Source organism: Callorhinus ursinus, unplaced genomic scaffold (genome assembly GCF_003265705.2).
Source record: "Callorhinus ursinus isolate GAN/ISIS: 27379988/994484 unplaced genomic scaffold, GSC_fseal_2.0 scaffold15, whole genome shotgun sequence".
Taxonomy (NCBI): domain Eukaryota; kingdom Metazoa; phylum Chordata; class Mammalia; order Carnivora; family Otariidae; genus Callorhinus; species Callorhinus ursinus.
In genome coordinates this window covers 21,680,035-21,698,424 of record NW_027397077.1, presented here as the reverse complement: position 1 = coordinate 21,698,424, position 18,390 = coordinate 21,680,035, and the positions used below count along the sequence as shown (strand labels likewise).

At 43.1% G+C, this 18,390-nt stretch overlaps 1 long non-coding RNA gene across 1 annotated transcript; it reads right to left on the bottom strand.

The window, feature by feature from the left end:
- Nucleotides 1-5,316: 5,316 nt before the first annotated feature.
- On the bottom strand, nucleotides 5,317-17,497 carry LOC141374211 (uncharacterized). Its single transcript, XR_012380938.1, has 3 exons — nucleotides 17,075-17,497; nucleotides 14,982-15,109; nucleotides 5,317-5,361 (listed from the first exon to the last, which is right to left on the bottom strand). It is a non-coding gene; the product is annotated as an uncharacterized lncRNA (long non-coding RNA).
- Between the last annotated feature and the right edge of the window lie 893 nt (nucleotides 17,498-18,390).

Below are 18,390 nucleotides of genomic sequence, written 5' to 3'. Positions count from 1 at the left end.
TCTCCCCCCTTACCCTGTACTTGACCCTGACCCCAATCTTCAACCTCACACTGACCTTATCTCTGACTATGAAACTGACACTGACACTCACCCTGAATCTGGCCCCTACTTTCCCTAACTCAGACACTTATCTTCACCCTACATCTGACTTTGACCCTCATCCAAGTCTGAAACCTACCCTCACATTGACCTTGATTCTGTTGCTCACTCTGATGATGATTCCAACCCATTCTTATCCTTGACCTGAAGCTAACCCTAACCCTGATCCTCCCTGACACTGCAGCTGACCATCAACCTGATGTTGGTCTGACCTTGAAGCTAACCCCGAGACTTATCCTAACCCTAACCCTTTATACTGACCCTTACACTCACAATGACCCTAACTCTTATTATAACACTCAATTTGATGGTGACCATTATATTAAATCTGACCCTGAACTTCACCATGGCCTAACCCTAACATCCTTACTTTCAATCAGACCTTATTGTGTACTGATGCCTACCCTTACACTGACCTTTACTCTGAATCTGACTCTGATACACACTGTACACCTGACATTCCCAGTGATCTTCATAATTATCTCAATTACCTCACATGACCTTGACCCTAACCTAGAAGTTTGCTATCACATTCATCCTGACCTTGTACTTGGCCTTAAAGCTCACCTGACCCTGACGCTCACCCCTATCCTAGCCCTCGCCATTTTCCTGACAATGACCACCACATACACCCTCAGCTTCATTCTTACCCTTACTATGTCCCTGACGCTGCATTTGACCCTGACCTTCGATCTCAGCTTGATCTTTTACTTATCCTATTCCTTTTCCCTGACCTTCATCTTAGTCGTGACCCTCGCTTTTGGCCAGTTGCTAATCCTGAAGCTGAACCTGGCTCTCGTCCTTATCCTGACATTTTGACACTGGCCCTTACCTTGACTCTCCCTTGACTCTGACCTTCACACTCATTTTTTTTTAAAGATTTTATTCATTTATTGGAGAAAGACACAGAGAGAGAGAGTGCATAAGCAGGGAGAGGAGCAGAGAGGGAGAAGCAGACTCCCCACTGAGCAGGGAGCCCGATGCAGGGGCTCAATCCCAGGACCCCGAGATCATGACCTGAGCCGAAGGCAGATGCTTAACCAACTGAGCCACCCAGGCAACCCTAACCTTCACACTCATTTTGAACCTCAGCTTCTCCCTGACTATGATTCTTACTTTGACCCTCGTCTGAACCTGATCATCACCATGATCTTGACCCTCACCCTGAGCTGACTTGACACTGACGCTCAATATGACCCTTAACCTAATCATGATCTGACCTTCACCCTGATCATGACACTGCATCAGACCCTCATCCTGACCCTCACCTTTACCTTCTTCAGGACCCTCATGCTCAATCTGACTCTGACCCTGACATTGCCTTGACCTCTGACCTCTTCACCCCTTGCACCTTACTTGACTGACACTCAACCTGACCCTGACCCTTACAATACACAGATCTTGACACCAATGCTGATCCCCACCCTGGACCTGACCTTTACCCAACCTTGACTCTAATCATGACTATGTCTGACCAGGACTCTATTTATACCTTGACTCTTTTTTTTAAAATTTTTTATTGTTATGTTAATCACCATATATTACATCATTAGTTTTTGATGTAGTGTTCCATGATTCATTGTTTGTGCATAACACCCAGTGCTCCATGCAGAATGTGCCCTCTTTAATACCCATCACCAGGCTAACCCATCCCCCCACCCTCCTCCCCTCTAGAACCCTCAGTTTGTTTCAGAGTCCATCGTCTCTAATGGTTCATCTCCCCCTCCAACTTACTCCCCTTCATTCTTCCCCTCCTGCTATCTTCTTCTTTTTCTTTTTTTTTAACATATGTTGCATTATTTGTTTCAGAAGTACAGATCTGTGATTCAACAGTCTTGCACAATTCACAGCACTCGCCATAGCACATACCCTCCCCAATGTCTATCACCCAGCCACCCCATCCCTCCCACCCCCCACCACTCCAGCAACACTCAGTTTCCTGAGATTAAGAATTCCTCATATCAGTGAGGTCATATGATACATGTCTTTCTCTGATTGACTTATTTCACTCAGCAAAACACCCTCCAGTTCCATCCACGTCGTTGCAAATGGCAAGATCTCATTCCTTTTGATGGCTGCATAATATTCCATTGTGTATATATACCACATCTTCTTTATCCATTCATCTGTCGATGGACATCTTGGCTCTTTCCACAGTTTGGCTATTGTGGACATTGCTGCTATAAACATTGGGGTGCACGTACCCCTTCGGATCCCTACATTTGTATCTTTGGGGTAAATACCCAGTAGTGCAATTGCTGGATCGTATGATAGCTCTATTTTCAACTGTTTGAGGAACCTCCATACTGTTTTCCAGAGGGGTTGCACCAACCTGCATTCCCACCAACAGTGTAGGAGGGTTCCCCTTTCTCCACATCCCCGCCAACATCTGTCATTTCCTGACTTGTTAATTTTAGCCATTCTGACTGGCGTGAGGTGGTATCTCATTGAGGTTTTGATTTGGATTTCCCTGATGCCGAGCGATGTTGAGCACTTTTTCATGTGTCTGTTGGCCATTTGGATGTCTTCTTTAGAAAAATGTCTGTTCATGTCTTCTGCCCATTGCTTGATTGGATTATTTGTTCTTTGGGTGTTGAGTTGGATAAGTTCTTTATAGATTTTGGATACTAGCCCTTTATCTGATATGTCATTTGCAAATATTTTCTCCCATTCTGTCGGTCGTCTTTTGGTTTTGTGGACTGTTTCTTTTGCTGTGCAAAAGCTTTTTATCTTGATGAAGTCCCAATAGTTCATTTTTGCCCTTGCTTCCCTTGCCTTTGGCGATGTTTCTAGGAAGAAGGTGCTGCAGTTGAGGTCGAAGAGGTTGCTGCCTGTGTTCTCCTTTAGGATTTTGATGGACTCTTGTCTCACGTTTAGGTCTTTCAACCATTTGGAGTCTATTTTTGTGTGTGGTGTAAGGAAATGGTCCAGTTTCATTCTTCTGCATGTGGCTGTCCAATTTTCCCAACACCATTTGTTGAAGAGACTGTCTCTTTGCCATTGGACATTCTTTCCTGCTTTGTCAAAGATAAGTTGACCATAGAGTTGAGGGTCCATTTCTGAGCTCTCTATTCTGTTCCATTGATCTTTGTGTCTGTTTTTGTGCCAGTACCGTACTGTCTTGATGATGACAGCTTTGTAATAGAGCTGGAAGTCTGGAATTGTGATGCCGCCAGCTTTGTTTTTCTTTTTCAATATTCCTCTGGCTATTCGGGGTCTTATACCTTGACTCTTATTTCACATTGATACTGAATGACCCTGACCCTCACCTTGACTCTCTCCTAAACACTGACTCTATATTCTGCCTTGTCCTTGATCTTAACACTCACCTTGTTCCTGAAACTGACACTAATCTTCACCTATAATTTGACCCTTTCTTGGTCCTCATTCTGATCCTGACCTATAGTGACACTAAGAGCAACCTTGATTCTTGGGGTGCCTGGGTGGCTTGGTCGTTCAAGCATCCGACTCTTGGTTTTGGCTCAGGTCATGATTTCAGGGTCGTGAGATCAAGCCCCATGTCAGCCTCTGCACTGGAGCCTGCTTAAGACTCTCCCCCTCTCCTCCGCTGCCCCTCCCTCCACTTGTGTGCATGGGTGTGCTCTCCCTCTGTCTCTCTCTCTCTCTCATAAATAAATAAGAGTAACCTTGATTCTTAACCTGACCCTATCACCTGGACAGCCACCATAAGAGTATACTCACCCTTACCCTGACTCTGACTTTACTAACCCTGATACTGTACCTGACTGTCCTTTGACCCTCACTCTGACAATAAACTTTTCACTGACTGTGATCCGATTTTGACCCTGACACACACTTTGGCCCTGATCCTGATACTGATCCTGACCCTTACTGTGACCATGAAGCTCACATTCAGCACGACACTAATCCTTAATGATCATCCTCCACTTGTCCATTACCTTCTCTCTGACAAAAAGCTTGGCTCTTACTCTCATCAGTATCATGACCCTAACCTGAACCCTACCCTCATCCTGAGCTTGACACTCCCTACTGTCGTGAAATACTGGATCAACACCCTGATCCTGACCAGAGCCTGACATTGACCCTGCTACTGACCCTGACCTCTGTTATGACCTCTGGCTCTGATGAGAGCCTCGCCATCATCAAGATGAGTCTGAATATGAAATATCGCATACTTATACTCTAGTTTCATCTAGATTCCTTGGTAACTCATGATAAGGATGTATTTTTGAGAACTGCGTATATTTCTGAACTTACACCTGTACCCCATGTTTTCAAATATGCTGTTCTGATTTGTGTTAATATGGTCCACTTCAAAATAAGAAAGAACAGTTGGTGGTTCTCATTGATTTACCTCAGGTAGCACATGTGTTCAACACTCACAGTTAATTCAACCATCATTAAGAATTCTCTTTAGAGGGGTGCTCAATCAGTTGAGCGTCTGACTCTTTATTTTGGCTCAGGTTGTGATCTTGAGGTCGCTATCTCAGTGTCATGGGATGGAGCCCTGAGTCTGGCTCCAGGCTCAGCAGGGAGTCTGCTTGAGATTCTCTCCCTTCCCCTCTACCCCCTCCCCTGTTCTCTCTCTCTCTCTTTTTTTCAAATAAATAAATAAATCTACCAAAAAAAAAAAAAGAACTCTCTTTAGAGACGAATGGTTCTGAGCTTGGTTTCTTTTTCACTGCTTGTCTGTATGCATACATACAATTTGCAACTGTATAGGCTTAATTTGCAAAGAAAAGTTAGGGTGAAAACAATGTGTAAGTATGTGCTCGTTTTCACATATACGGTATAGATTACCCTCACCTTGTTGTAACTCATAGGAAGACAGAGAACTTGAGAGGAAGTGTGTTTCTGAGTTTTGGGGGTCTTTTTTCTCACAGAAATCTTACATAGGTCTCAGTTTAGGCAAACAAGAAGTAGTATTGCAAAGAATTCATGTTCATGCAAACTCGCTCAGCCTCTGACATTCCTTTCATAAGAAAGTCCTTATTGTTCCTTAAACTGAAATAAACATCAGGACAGCAAAACACATTCATTTCAAAGGCACATTCTTACCTGCAGAAAAAAAGAAGACATAAAACACTGTTTACAAACCATAATTTTAGTTGACACCCTTGTTTCTTAAAATACCAGTGAATTAAAATATGCAAATGCCTCTGGATGATAATACATATATGTTTGTACTCACCTCCTCAAAATTTTTAATTAATATGAGATAGTGCTCAAAAAATTACCTGGATGGTTTTTAACTTTCTGTCCTCTAGATGTCACTTATGTCTATAGAAAAAGAAAGAAAAGAATGATTCCTTCAATTAAAGGTAATTAATATATATAGATGATTATAGTGGGTACCAAAATTACAGTGAGCTTCTACTTCCTTTTCTACTGCTTTATTTTAGAAAGTTGTTGCAGTGCATCCACATAGTAAATTTAAAACTATATATATTGCTTTATTTAATTTACTGACAAACTATATTTTAAGCTTTATAGTTAAAAACTTTAGGGGCATCTGGGTGGCGCAGTCAGTTGAGCATTTGACTCTTGGTTTCTGCTCAGGTCATTTTCTCGGGGTCGTGGCATCCAGCACCACGTGGGGCTCCGCACTCAGCATGGAGTCTGCTTCGGATTCTCTCTCCCTCTCCCTCTGACCCTCTGCTCCTGCTCTCTCTCTCTCAAATAAATAAATAAATCTTAAAAAAAAATTTTTAAGCTTTATAGCTAAAAACTTTAAATTACCTAAGTATGTGTTTGTGTATCCACAAAGTACCCAATCATAGAATTGGCCCCACTTTTTAACAACACCCAATCTAGAGCAAACCCTCATTTCCTTAGGCCTTCCTAAAATCACCTGATTAAAGACCAAATTCTATAATAGGTACTTTCTAACACCCTCTTATTGAGACACCATATGGTTCCCAGTGGGTGCATTCTCTCCCAGTGCAACCAGTAACAAGCCCAATTTGTTCAATTTCAGGTATGTTCCTGGTCTGGCTCAAAGGCACTGACAAGTCAAATGCACACACGGGCACAGACCCTGAGGAGTTAGCTTGGCCCGTGTTAGAATACCTTGTTTTTGCCTTTTCAAAATTTTAAAGTCATGGGAGATAACTGCTTATTTTTAAGAAAGCTGGATGGTTTTAAAATTTCTGTTCTCTGGGTGACTTTTACATCTATAGAAAAGAAAAGGGTGGATGATTAATTAAATATAATAATGAATATAAATGTTATTTATACTAGATACAAGGATTGTAGAGATATACAGGTCTATGTATAGGATATTGTATTTTTAAGTCATAGTCAGAAACTACATTATCACCTATTTAAGAATATATATGAATGAATGAATCTCCAAATTCATACAAATAAATGCATAACAATAGATCATTTCCTAAAATGTGTTACATAAATAATGTGCCAAAGGAATAAGTTAGGATTTAGGTTTTTCATATAAAAATTACTTTGTTATTTTATGCCCAGATCCATAGAAGTTCCTTCTGTCACCAAATCATTGTTAATTCTCAGTGCTTTTTGCATATCTCTCAACTATTCTTTATGACTCCCTTGGCTAGCCCTGACCTAATTTTATTTGTTCCTATTCTAAAAATGCCCCCACAGACTTCAGTTCACCCTGAAAATAACGGACCACATTACCAGCAGGTGGAGACGCGGAGCCGGCGCTCCGGGGCCCGCAGCACTGCGGTTTCGGCCCGCGCCCGCCTGCCTGCCCAGCGCAACCGCATTTTCTTGAAGGACCAAGTTGGAACAGACAGGCTCGCTGTTTATCCGAGCCCCGCACTGCCTCCTGTGTCGTTCTTCCTCTTGAGGAAAGAGGGGGATGCAACACATCTCCCTGCTAACCCTTGCGCTCGCTGGCCGCCGCAGCAGGTGTCCCTGGGGGCGCTGACGGCTCCCTTACTTTCCCGAACAGCAATTGGCAGCCAATGCACCTGGATAGTTAGCCAGGCGGCTTTCCCCCGAAGGTCAGTAATGGGCAGAGTCAAGGGGATTGCAGCGGGCATTCCTTAGCAACACTGAGTCCTGACTGCCCCAGGTTCTGAGTAATGTGCAGGGGCAGCAGCCCCTCTCTGAAAACTTTGCCAAAAATAGTGCTGCCTGCCAGGAGCAGTGAGAGGGGGGACTTAGCCCCAAAAACTTAAATTGCAAAAAGATGCTGGATGGTGTAAAACTTGCAATCCGTCACTGGGTCATGAGTAAAGGAAGAGGGAAAGAAGCGAGCAGAGAGATCTGTCGCAGCTCTCTCCCTTCCCCCAAGAGAGGAATGGGGGAGTGGCAGAGTTGGACCCCAGGTTGACCATAGGGTCCGACCTCCTCTCCCTCTGAGGGAGTTTCACCCCTGCAGAATAAGGAGAAAACATGGGAGTCCCAGAAAGGGTTGATTTTATAGATTGGGAAGCTGATGGTAGTTTGGGTGGTGGAAGTTGAAGGATTTTTGAGAACTTGGTTAATTTTAAAGTTCTGTTCTCTCTATATGTCTTGAAGACTTGGAGATGACAAGGACAGTGAAGTTTCTATGTAAAAGTACTTAAAGTACTAGTAAAATGAATGTCTCTGTCATTAGAGAGGTGAGAATTTCCCGGGTGGGAAAGCAAAACCACGCCATTTACCCCTCCCCAATATGGGAGTAGCTTTATATAGCAAGGTAAAACTTCAGTGCACCCTGAGAGTAAATACACAATAAATGGAACATATTTCTAATTCACTGCAGAAAGTATGAGTATGAAGTCCACTTGGAACTGTCCACAGGGCCCTTGGTTCCTGTCCATGACCCACCTTGCCCGTTTTATCAGGATTGCATGTTTGCCAGGTAAGACTTGCTTTGAAAACATCTGTGGCAGCTACACCTAAAATTAGGCCACCAGTGTTTGTTGAATATTGTTGCTGATTTATCTTTTTTTTATAGGTAATATCATGAAAAAAGTTTGTTAAACTCCATTTTCAAGTGTTCTGGTATAATCAGCCATCTGAGTTGCAGTAAGCATCCTAAATTGAATTAAAGATTTCTTTCCGACAGTAACAGCCTCTTTGAATTCCACCAAGATTGTTCTTGCCTGTGTGATTATAAGGTATTTATCTCGGTTAACATTGTTTAACATAGTGATCAGCCGAAGCATTGCTGTCAGATTATAGGTCTTTGCCTTTGACCTTCTATTTTTATTATAGCTATTTTCTTAGGTAATAGCAAAGCATCTAAAATTCTTTAATGTCCAATTTATATAGGGTTTTCATTCTGAATTTGTAGGCTACCTCAAAAGCACATTTACCATCCATATAAATATTGGCACTTTTACTTTTTGTGAGCTGGCAACCCCCAGTAAGGACAATCATGGTAGGCATCTGACGGGATTTAATTTCTGGAAGTTGTCAACGTCTAAAGGGTGAATTTAACTCTGTGATAGCATTTTTAACTTTAAATAAATAAAATTAGATCAAGGGTGTCCAAGAGAATAGCTAAGAAAATGGTGGAAGAACATGCAAAAAGCATGAGCATTAATATTAACCAACAGTGAATAGCTGGTGACAAAAAAGGAACTTCTGATCTGGGCATAAAATAAGTCGTTTTACACAAAAGGCTCAAATTCTAATTTTACTCTTTGGGCACATTACTTATGTAACAAATTGTCTGCATCAAGAACTATCAGGATACATGGGGCACCTGGCTGGCTCAGTTGGTAGAGCATGCGACTCTTGATCTTGAGGGTGTGAGTGCAAGCCCCATATTGGGCATACAGCTTACTTAAAAAAAAAAAGATATATATATATAGATATCAGACATATAGATAATTATATATTATTATATATTAGATAATTATATATTATTTTAAACTATAGCTTTAAAAATTGTCAAAATAATAAATAAAACAATATATCATCTTAAATTTATTATGTGAATGAACTACATAACTTAAAAATAAACAGAAAATCACATCCTATACACACACTTGTATCTCTCTGCAATGCTTGTACCCAGTACAATCAACTACCTACACCAAATACTTGTTTTAATCCTTCTTTTCTTTTTTTTCTCTAGATGTAAGACAGACCTAGAGGGCAGAAAGTTAAAAACCACCAGCTAATTTTTTTAATGAGCATTTATTTCACATTGATCAAAAGCTTTGAGAAGGCAAATACAAATTTATATGTATTGCTATCCAAAGTTATTTGCATATTTTGCTAATCCACAGACATTTTAAGAACAAAGAGTCAATTAAAACTATGTTTAGTAAACACTGTATTTTTATCTGTTTTTCTCTTTTTAATAACGTGTTTTGAAATGTGTTTTCTGTCCTTGTGTTTATCTTGCTTTACTCTGAGAAGCAATAAGGGGTTATTTTTGACAGGAATGTCTGAGACTGAGCTTGTTTATATTAGTACAGATTCTTTTCACCACTGTTCTTAGATACTTCCTCATTTGCTGTACCTCACAGTAAGGCCTGCCTTGGAGATGAATGGCACATATTGATCCATGCTTGTGTTCATCTCCATTTACTCAAAGAAGCACTAAGGAGTTTCTTTTAAGAGAAATGTCTGAGACTGAGCTTCTTCGCACTAATACAGATTTTTTTCAATTCTACTTCTGTTTGCCTACATAGAAATGTATGTAAGGTATGACCAAGAACATCTCAGATACATTTATCTGCATTCACCTGCACATTCACTGCACTTTCTTCCTGTGAATTAGGAGAAGAGGGATCCAAGCCATATATGTGAAAATGAGTTCAGATTTACACATTGTTCTGTATACAATAACTTCTTATTGTGAGTTAAAGCAAATATCCTTGGAAATCATATTTGCTTGGACAGACTTAGCATTAAAGAAGAAATCAGACATTAGTCTCTACAGAAATTGTTTACTGACTGCTAGAATTAACCTATGCTTTATCTGAGGCAAATCAATGAGAACATGTTCTCCTCAAATGCCCTGTCTTACTTTGACATAGACTATATAAATACCAGTCAAAGCAGCATGTTTAAAGACGTGCATACAAGTGTAAGCAAGTTCAGAATTATGCATAGATTTTTTTAAATAATTTTTATTGTTATGTTAATCACCATCCATTACATCATTAGTTTTTGATGTGTTCCATGATTCATTGTTTGTGCATAACACCCAGTGCTCCATGCAGAATGTGCCCTCTTTAATACCCATCACCAGGCTAACCCATCCCCCCACCCCCTCCCCTCTAGAACCCTCAGTTTGTTTTTCAGAGTCCATCGTCTCTAATGGTTCATCTCCCCCTCTGACTTACTCCACTTCATTCTTCCCCTCCTGCTATCTTCTTCTTTTTTTTTCTAACATATATTGAATTATTTGTTTCAGAAGTACAGATCCGTGATTCATCAGTCTTGTACAATTCACAGTGCTCACCATAGCACATACCCTCCCCAATGTCTATCACCCAGCCACCCCATCCCTCCCACCCTCCACCACTCCAGCAACCCTCAGTTTGTTTCCTGAGATTAAGAATTCCTCATACCAGTGAGGTCATATGATACATGTCTTTCTCTGACTTATTTCACTCAGCATAACACCCTCCAGTTATGCATAGATTTTTAAAGCATGTTCTTTTAGCTAGTTATAAGAAATCTAGTTGAAACTAGCATGTAAATATACAAGATTTCATGTTCAAACTCAATGTGGAATACTTAGGTCATTTTTTTAAAAGATTTTTTATTTATTTATTTGACAGAGAGATAGAGAGAGAGCACAAGTAGGCAGAGTGGCAGGCAGAGGGAGAGGGAGAAGCAGGCTGTCCGCTGAGCAGGGAGCTGGACGTGGGGCTCGATCCCAGGACCCCAGGATCATGACCTGAGCTGAAGGCAGCCGCTTAACCAACTGAGCCACCCAGGCGCCCCTACTTAAGTCATTTTTAAGGCCAGAACCATTATAAGAACCATTATGAGAGTCAGAGTCATGTTGAGGGTCAGAGAGAGAGTCATAGGGTGAGACTGAGGGTCAGGGTCATGATGACAGTGAGCCTTAGGATCATGGTGGGGGTCAGGATCAGTGTTAGGATCAAGATGGGGGTTAGAATGAGGGGTGCTTGGTTGGCTTAGTTGGAGTGTACGACTCTTCCTCTCAGGGTTGTGGGTTTGAGCCCCACATTGGGTGTAGAGATTACTTAAAACTAAAATCTTAAAAAAAAAAAAAAGATCTGGGTAAGAGTATATGTTAGGATCAAGTTGAGGGTCGGGGTCTATGAGGGGATTAGTGTCAGGATGAAGGAGAAGAGAAGGTCTGCTACAGGGTCAAGTGAGGGGGTGTAGATTTAAGGATCAGTGTCAAGGTGATGGTTATGGTGAGAGTCAGGTTGAGTATCAAGGTCATTGTCAGAGTCAGGGTGAGGGTCCATGTGAGGGTTATGTTAAGAGTGAGGGTAAACATATGAATGAAGTTCAGGGTCAGGGTAAAAGTTAGGATTAGGGTCAAGGTGAAAGTAAAGATGAGGCTCAGGGTTATAGTCATTGTTCAAGGAAAGGATGGCATGAGGATCTGGGTCAGGATGAGAATTCTAATCAGATTCAGTGTCAGTGTGAGGTAAGAATCAAGGTATGATCAGGATTAGGGTCATATTGAGAATCAGGGTCACATAGGATAAAGATCAAGTTCAGGGTGAGAGTAGCATAAAGGTCAAAGTCAGAGTATTGGTCAGTTTCAGAATAATGAACAGGGTCAGGGTCAGGCTGATCATCAGGGACAGTGTAATGTTTGAGGTGTGAGGAAGTCAGATACAGTGTCAGGGTGACATCAAAGTCAATGTCACATTGAGGATAACGGTCATGAAAAAGGTAGAGATGAGCATTAGGATCAGAGTGAGGATCAGATTTGAAGTCTGATTCAGGGATAATCACAGTTAAGGACAGCCATATGAGGGTCAGCGGAATGTCAGCTTCACAGTCAGGGTCAAGATCAGGATGACAATCTGGGTCAAGGTAAGGATCAAAGTAAGGAGTCAAAGTAGGAGTCCAGGTGTCATAGTATTAAGGGTCAGGGTCAGCCTCAGGGACAGGGCAGAGGTGGAGGTCTCTATCTGGGTAAGTGTCAAGGTAGAAATAAGAGCCAGATTCCATATCAGGGTGAGCATCAGGGTGATGGTCTTGTTGAACTGAAGTTCAAGTTCCCAGTGAAAGTCAAAGTCAAGTGCAGGGTTGGGGACAGGGTGAGGGTAAGGATCTAAGTCTGAATAATGTTGAAGTTGCAGATAAGGGCCAGTATCAGGATCATGGTGAGGGGTAGAGTCAGGGTCAAGTGAAGAGTCATGGACATGGTGAGGGTCAGAATAAGGTTAAGGATGCAGGTTAGAGTCAGCAATAAGATTATGGTGAGGGATAGGATCAGGCTGATGGTGAAATTTGGGGTCAGTTGAGTTTCAGGCTCAAATTCAGTCATGGAAGTAAGGTTCTAGGTCAAAGTTATGGTAATAGTGAAGGTCAGAGACAGCATAAGGGTCTGGGTCATTGTGAGGGCCAGCCTCAGGCATATGGTAAGAGATAGGTTCAGGGTGAAGGTGAGAGTTGGCATCATGGTGATGTCCAGGGTCAGGTTCAGCTAGAGTCCAGTCAGTCTCAAGATGAGGGTCACATTTAGGGTGAGGGTCAAAGTAAGGGTTATGGTCAGATAAGTCTTGGGAAAGTTAACATGCAGTTCATAATCCAGGTGACAGTCAAGGTAAAAGTCAATTTCAGGGTCACAGGAGGTCAGGATTAACGTCATGTGAGGGTCAGGATAATGGTGAGTGTCAGGGTGACAATCATGATCAGGTTACTCTCCAGAGTTAGAGTGAGATTTAAGTTAAGGATAAAAGTGAGGTTGGAACCAAGTTCAGACCAGGCATCAGGGTCAGAGTCAGGTGAATGTAAGAATGAGATTCAGACTAAAGTCAGGGTCAAAGTCAAGTGCATAGTCAGAGTGAGGGTCTGGATCAGGGTAAATGTCAATGTTAGGGTCAGAGTCAGGGTAAGATCAGAATGAGACTAAAGGTCAGGGTCAAGTACAGATTTCGTATGTCTGTTTAATGAAGGGAAGGTTCTGTGTACAATGTGGGTTAGGGTCAAGGTTGTGGACATGGTGAGAATAAGAATTCAAGGAGAGGGTCAGGGTTAAGCGTTAAGTCAGAGTAAGGGTTAAGGGCAAGTCACAGAGAGAAGTAACAGGTCAGAGTAAGGGCTAGTTTGATGGTATTCATAGTCACTGTCAGCTTGAGAATATGGTGAAAATCAGAGTAAAGGTGAAGATGAGGTAAGGCTTGGGATCAAGTTCAGGATCTGAGTCAGTGGAAGAGTAGTGTCTAGGTCAGGGTCTGCTTAAGGTTTTCAAGATAGGGTGATAATTAGGTGAGGTGAAAGGTGCAAGTTGAGAATCAAGTTCAGGTAAGGCTCAGGGGTGGGAAAGTCAGAGCCAGTGTTAGGGTGAATCTTGGTAGGATGAAGGTAAAAGTCAGGGTCAAAATGAAGGTCAGGGTCAAGGTTAGATCAGTGTATGTTCAAAGTAAGGTTCAAAGACAAAGTGAGGGTGAGGTTCAGGAGGAAGATAGAGTGAGGGTGAGAGCCAAGTTCAAGGTCAGGAGTTTATTCAGCATCAAATTCAGAGTCAGACTCAGGATTATGGTAGGAGTCAGTGTGACATTCAAGTTAAGGGCCAGAGTTCATTCAGGAAGAGAATTTTGTTGAGTGTCTGAGTCAAGGTCAGGGTTAGGATATTGGTGCAGGTCAAGTTCAGGATCTGGGTCTTTGTGACCATCAGGGTGAGGATTATGATCAGATTCAGAGGGAGTGTGAGGAAAAGGTTTAGAATCATCACCAGGATAAGGGTCAGTGTCAGTGTGAGGGCCATAGTCAGGTACAGGGATATATGGCGAGGGTCAGGGTCAGGGTGAAAGTCGGGATAAGGTAAGTTTCAGGATCAAGATCAGTGTCAGGGTCAGAATCTGTATAGAGGACAAGTTCAATGTCAGGGTAAAGGTGAGAGTCAGTCCCTGTCAATGTCAGAATCAGGACCAAAATCTGGGCAAGCATTAGGCTAAGTGTCAAGGTAGTGTTAGGTCAGGGTGAAGGACTAGGTCATGTTCTATCAGAGTGAAAACCAGAGTCAAAGTCAGGTTGAGGGTCATCTCGTTCCATGTGAGGCTCAAAATCAGGGTAAGGGTCTTGATGAGGGTCAGCCTATCAGGCTCAGAGACATGGTGAAGATCAGAGACAGGTTTAGGGTAATGGTCAAAGAAAGGATTAGGTTCAGCGTCAGGCTAATGGTCAGGGTGTGGGTCAGAGTCAAGGTAAGTGTGAGGATGAGGGTCACCATCACTTTTGGGGTGGTTTGTTGTGCAGGATAGATAAAAAACTTTACTCCCTAGGGGCGCCTGGGTGGCTCAGTCGGCTGCGCGTCCAACTCTTGTTTTTTGTTTTTTTTTAAAGAATTTTTTTATTTATTTGAGAGGGAGAGAGAGCACGTGCACAAGCAGGGGGAGCAGAGGCAGAGGGAGAAGCGGACTCTCTGCTGAGCAGGAAGCCCGATGCAGGACTTGATCCCAGGACCCCGAGATCATGACCTGAGCTGAAGGCAGAGGCTTAACTGACTGAGCCACCCACACATCCCAACCGACTCTTGGTTTTGACTCAGGTCATGATCTCCTCATTGGAAGATGGAGCCTCATGTCGGGCTCCCTGCTCAGCAGGGAGTCTGCTTCCCCTCTCCCCCCCACTCTGCCGCTCCCCCTGCTCATGCACACACTTTCTCTCTCTCTCAAATAAATCAAGAAATCTTTTTTTAAAAGATTCCCTAAAGAGGCATTTTTTATTTGTACAGAAGCCAACAGCTGCTTCAAGATCATCCACATCCCTTCCTGTCCAACCCACTACTTCAGGTCTTTGGAAGGACCTACCTGAAGAACCTTGGACTCATAGAAGCCACCTGGAACAGGAGGATGAGTCTGCTTTTGTGTTCCTGCAGTCCTTCCAGTCTCTTCCTTCAGGATCATTGAGCCAGCACACTGGGGTCAGTCCCAGCTTCCTAAAGGCACATTTCTATTCTCTATATTAGACATGAAGATGACTTCTTGGAGAGCCTCTGGTCTTTCACTATATCCCCCCACTTTCAGGGCAAAGCAAATGCTGGGTGAGGCACATCTGGCTATGACTATCAGCCCTCATGCCAGTGACTTCGCTCTGTGCCTCAGCTGCCTCATCTGTAAAACAGAGGGGTTGGATTTGATGGTCTTTTAAAACTCTATGGGAAAAAAAAAAACAAACTCTATGGGAACCTTTCTGGCACTGACTCCTTCCAACTGCCTGGCCCTGCTTCTCTTCTGACGACACTGCAATAAAGCATTTCTCCGCTTTTAGAATTCATGTCCCATGGCCCAAACTGCAGGGTAATGATCTCACCTCACAATTCAGAGCCCACCTCTTGCCGCATTGGGACCTGCTGCAACTCCTACATAGCTTCAGGGGTCAAAGATTTGGCAGAGTTTCCATTTTAGTCATTTGTACTGTGAGAATAAGAGATTTTTTTTTGTTTTTTTCCCCAAATATAAAAATTGTAATATGGGGAGCACCCTCCTATTTGTTAGATGGGTGCCACCCAATTCATGAATCACCGAATAAAACCAATTAGATTTTTTTAATTAAAACACAAATGTAATATGGAACCTGCTGTTTGAAACAATGCCTCACCCCTCACTCCCCGGGAGAGCCCAGCAGACTTTCTCAGGCTGTCATTTTCAGATCTCCTCCCACCTCCCTTTTGGGATTCTCTGTTCTCATATCACTTAAGGATATTGATTATCTGCCCCGCCACTGACCCTGTTCTCTTTCTTTTTGTCCTGGTTGCCGGGGCTTGGTGTCAGTTTTCAGATAAGGAAAGACAGTTGGCTGTTAAGGCTCTATTTATAATATGTCCTTGAAAGCTGAGTGTTGACTTCTTTGAGCTAAAAAAACTGGCAGGTAAGGAAGGAGAAGAGACACAAGGCAGAGGGTCATCCCCAGTGAGAATGACAGCCGGAGCGTGGGCGCGCAGGCGCACTCCCAGGCACGCATGCGCGCTCACATCCATCCAGGTCGAATGAATAAAGAGACAAAAAACAGGAGTCCAGGGGAAGACAGGGAAGGGCCTGGAACATGACAGAAACTTGAGGCGTTGGGGCTCCCTGCTCAGCGGGGAGTCTCTTCTCCCTCTGCCCCTCCCCCCTCATTCTCTCTCTCAAATAAATAAATAATAATAATAAATCTTAAAGAAATTTGATGCGTGTTTGAAGAGAAAAGACAAGAAGGGAGGGAATGAGGGGGGAAGAGAGGAATTCAGACAGCAAATTTAGTGAGGAGAGCACTGAATTGGGAGTCAGGGGACCTTCATCTGAAGCCTAGCTCTCCTTGATTTATTCGATTTATTAGAAATTTGAGCTTGGGCAGGTTTCTTGGCCTCTCTGAATTTGGGCTTCGTCTTCCCTCCCGTGGGTGTCATACTGCCTTCCCAACGGCTCTCATAAGATTACTCTAAAAATCAAATGCGATGATGGCTACGCAAGTGCCTCGTGAGCGGGACGTACTCTACGTTGGGAGGCCCTCCGCCTCGGTGCGAGCGCTAGCTTTTTGCAGAGGGCTATTTGCCAGCCACTGTGGCACGCTCCACATGGATTAGAGGACTCAGCCTCCCAACAGTCTCGCACTGTAAACTATTATTAGTTCCCTTCCACACACAAAGAAACCTACCGAGGGACAGTCATTTGCTGGAGGTCACACACCTAGTAAGTGGTCAACTGGGATTTGAACAAGGCCGGTCGGAGTCCAACAGCCAAGTGTCTTCACCACTCTGCTACCGCTCCGACCTTGATATGTACCCGGTGCATACAGACCCATGCAAACAGACCCGATGCATATAGTCCCAAACAAAATGAAATCTGCCTCCCAGTGTTAAGCAACGTTGTCTACGTCCCCTCACAGACTGAGTGGCTTGCATAGCAGAGATGTCTTTTCTCACAGTTTTGGAGGCTGGAAGTCCGAGATCAAGGCGCCGTCGGGGTTGGGTTCTGGCGTGGCCTGGCTTTCCGCCTTGCAGACTGCTGCCTTCTTGCTGTGTCTTCCCTTGGCCTTTTCCCTGTGCTCCAGGTGAGAGTGTGGGATCTCTGGTGTCTCTTGCTCTTCTTGTAAGGGCCTCACCCTTAGGCGCTCATCTAACACTTATCACCTCCTGAAGGCCCTATCTCACACTGGGGGTGGGAGTATCACTATATGGATTGGGAAAGGGGCATAACTCAGTCCCTAATAGACATCCCCAAAATAAAAAAGGTTGTCTACTTTTCCCCCAAAGAGGAATTTTTAAAAATACCATCAGGTCCCCAGTAGTCACTGCAGCAAAATTTCTCAGCTCTGAGCCCTGCTCAGATAAATGCTCTCCCATAAGGCCGAGCAGCTCTGCTGTAAAGGATGAAGTGGCTTTTGTACCAAATATTTAAGATACTCCTGCTCTCTCCCTCTTGCTCAAGAGCATTCAGAGGTCTGTCCCTTCTTCCCCTCTTGCCAAGCATTCCTATTTATAGTTTCTGGCGCTGGCAGGTCTGAAGGAGTCAAGAGTTTTCAAATCACTCCCATAGCTTTGCCACATGCTCCCCGCCATCTCCCCTCAGCCATTAGAAGCCATTATTCCCGGCTCCCTGGTCAGGGTTTGGGGAGAAGAGAAACAAAGAGAAAGAGTGGCAGGATGCAAAGCTGTAGGTCCCTTTAAAAAGCCTCAGAGGAAAATGAATTGTGGTTTTATCCCTACAGTGTTTTGTGTTTAGGTCGGTTTATAACCTTGGTCTGTTCCTGAAAACTTAGAAAGTTTCATATTGACTTCATCCTTGAATCCTACTTCACAGAGATGCTAATGAGTCTGAGGGCAAAGAGAGAAAGGCCAGAAAGGTTTGTTGCCTGGATGCCAGAAGCCATTAAAGGGTTTTCCAATTCATCTCTCTGCTTCTAGCGGCACATGATAAATTACCAGCATCAATCTATCTAACAGTATCAGGCTTCAGAAACTTGTGAGCCATATGTTCACATTATTGCTTTGTGCAAATAGACACTCTAAATATGCATCGATCTGGCACATTTCATTAGTATTTATCAAAATGTTCTCTTGTCTCCCAACACATGTATTAATAAAAAATAATACTAAATAATACCAAGTTGCAGCCGTGCACGAGATTCCAAACTGTAGGTTTAGTTTACAAATTTAGTGAAGGCTATTTGTAATCATATAACATTTCTCTGTTAACAGTACTTCGTCCCTGGTTACCATAGTCAACAATAGAAGAAGTT